Source organism: Alligator sinensis, unplaced genomic scaffold, assembly GCF_000455745.1.
Source record: "Alligator sinensis unplaced genomic scaffold, ASM45574v1 scaffold722_1, whole genome shotgun sequence".
Taxonomy (NCBI): domain Eukaryota; kingdom Metazoa; phylum Chordata; order Crocodylia; family Alligatoridae; genus Alligator; species Alligator sinensis.
The window spans coordinates 786,978-789,868 of NW_005842345.1; positions in this window are offsets into that span (position 1 = coordinate 786,978).

A 2,891-nucleotide genomic window follows, 5' to 3' on the forward strand; every position below is an offset into this window, starting at 1 on the left:
CTCACCAATTCCCTTCTGTGCCCCTGTGATGAACTTATAGGCAGCCACAAGGTCGCCTCTCAACCTTCTCTTGCAGAGGCTGAAAAGGTCCAGGTGCCCCAGTCTCTCCTCATAGGGCTTGGCCTGCAAGCCTTTAACCACATGAGTGGCTCTTCTCTGGACCCTCTCCAGGTTATCCACATCCCTCTTGAAGTGTGGCGCCCAAAACTGCACGCAGTACTCCAACTGCGGTCTGACCAGCGCCCGATAGAGGGGAAGTATCACCTCCTTGGATCTGTTCGTCATGCATCTGCTGATGCACGATAAAGTGCCATTAGCTTTTCTGATGGCTTCGTCACACTGCCGACTCATGTTCATCTTGGAGTCCACTAGGACTCCAAGATCCCTTTCCGCTTCCATTCCACCAAGCAGGTCATTTCCTAGGCTGTAGGTGTGCTGGACATTTTTCCTCCCTAGGTGCAGCACTTTGCATTTCTCCTTGTTGAATTGCATTCTGTTGTTTTCTGCCCGTATGTCCAACCTGTCCAGGTCTGCTTGTAGTTGTTCCCTGCCCTCCAGTGTGTCCACTTCTCCCCACAGTTTTGTGTCATCCGCAAACTTGGGCAGAGTACACTTCACTCCCTCGTCCAAGTCGCTGATGAAGATATTGAAGAGTATCGGTCCAAGGACCAAGCCCTGCGGGACCCCACTGCCCACACCCTTCCAGATACCGACCCATCCACTACGACTCTCTGGGTGCGACCCTCTAGCCAATTCACTATTGGTCACCCCAAGGGCAAAGGTACCTGCTGTCCACCCCCACCGAGCCTGAGCAGGGCAGCAAGGGGCTACATGCTTTGCCTAGACTCTTGTTCTCCTGCATTGCTGCTCCTCTTCTCCTTTCTTCCCTGCCCCATTTCCTCCCTGGTAACCTTTCTTTTCTTTTCTACCCTCCCTTCCCCTTCTGCTTTTCTGCTCTCCTTCCTCCCCATTGCCTTCCTGCCTCCCATCCCTCACCCATCAAACCTTTCTGGATCCCTATCTCTGGAGTGCCCCCAATGGGTTGTTGCATGTAGCAGTGCACATTGCCCCTTCCACTGCCCTACTGTGGCCGTGCAGTTGGATCCTTTGCAGCAGTGCCTCAGCTCCCACTGGCTGTGATACAGGGGTTTGGGAGCTGCCTGTGCTCCCTCACAAACTTTCCAAGCCCCAGCACATGGCTCTGCATTACCAGGGCTCTGCACTATGTTGGGGTGCAGGAGCACCATGCAGGCAGGGGCTGTGTGTATTTGCTTCACTGCACCCCAGAAGGATGTTACATGCACCCCCACTTAGGGATTTGGGGATCATCAGACTCCTGACTGGTTGGGATGGGAGTTGGGCTTCCAGCAGGTGTCAGGGACGCTTATGTGCCATGTGGTAATAGAGGCAGCTTGTGAAGGAAACAGCAAAGTTACCACAGTTCAGCTTCCACCTCCCACAGGACAGAGCAGGCAGGCAGCAATTACAGCAGAGCAGCTGATGTATTTGACGTGTGTTATGTACAGATAACTCATCCCAACCCATTCAGGATGCTGGAGAGGGGCCCAGATCTGAACGTGCCTGAGCCTTGAACTGAGCCTCATCCACATCCCAATTCAGCAGTCGCGGCTTGTTTCAGGCCAGCTGATTTAAGCAGCTGAGTTAAGAGGCCAGGCTGGGATTTCACACCAGGGCTTGAGCCAGCCACCTACAGCTCAGGATCTTCTGTGGAGCTGGGGATGGCTTATTATTCTCCTCAGCCACCTGGAAAGCTTGTGATTTAGCCCTCAACATCAAGTGCAACCCAGGTCCTTTACCAGGAGTTTGTTCAAACCTGGTGTTCGGAGTAAACCCTGGGTTGCAAGAGGGGGCGAACTTCTCTGAAGCAGTGGGCTTTCCCAGCTGGCCTGCCTGCCAGGGACAAGCACTGGTCTAGTTGCAGTGTGTGCACCTTGCTTTCTGCCCATGGGGAACTGGTTTGCAGTGCCTCAATTGTGCCACACCCAGCGTGACCAGCCCCGGCTTATAGATGGTGCCATGCACCCCCAAACACCTGCAAACCCAGGCCTGTGGGCTGGAATCATGCAGCACTTCTTAAATCCTTAGGTCCATAATCAAGGGGTCCCCAGGATGCTCTGGTGGCCTCCTTGCACCTTGGCTACCAGGAGAGGTGAACTAAACTTAGTTAGGCCGCCCTGGGGCTCACTCCATTGGCAGTGAAACCTGGTGATGGAGAGAACTGGTAGACCTCACTGTTTGGTCACTGATACCCTGTAAGCCAGTGGAGCCCCTCCAGGAGCTGGCAGCAATAGTAAACTGTTACTTCTTCTGGAAGAGCCCTGAAAGGGATGAGGTGCTCAGCCAGCCAGCCAGAGACCAATGCTATAGGACCGGGGCCCTCCCAGAGGCTGGTGTTAACCTCTGCTGCTTGTTCCATTTCAGATCATCCTGACCTTCACAACCTTGGACCTCTACCAAACCCAGCTGTGCTGGCATGATTACGTGGAAATGGGAAACAGGTTCTGGACCAAGGCCGTGCTACAAGGTAATCACCTAGAAACTCTTTGCCTGACTGATAATCGGTCCCCTGGCACCCCTGCCCTAGTGAAGGATGCCCTTGCTCCTTTCATCCCCTCTGCTTTCCTGGCCTGCAGCATGGTGCTGAACACCCTGCATGCTCCCAGCCTGACCAGGCTGAAGAACCAGGGGCAAGGGCCTGGCTCCCTTTGCATTCACCCTGTAACACTCCATTGGTGCCAGTAGTATTAATCCCAGGGACCCCCAAATCACCCTACCCATGTCTGATGCAAATGGTCAGAGAGCCTCTGTGGTGTTTCAAATTGCTGCTGCCTGGCAGCTCCATGCAGGGTGGGGTGGGTGGGAGACCCCCA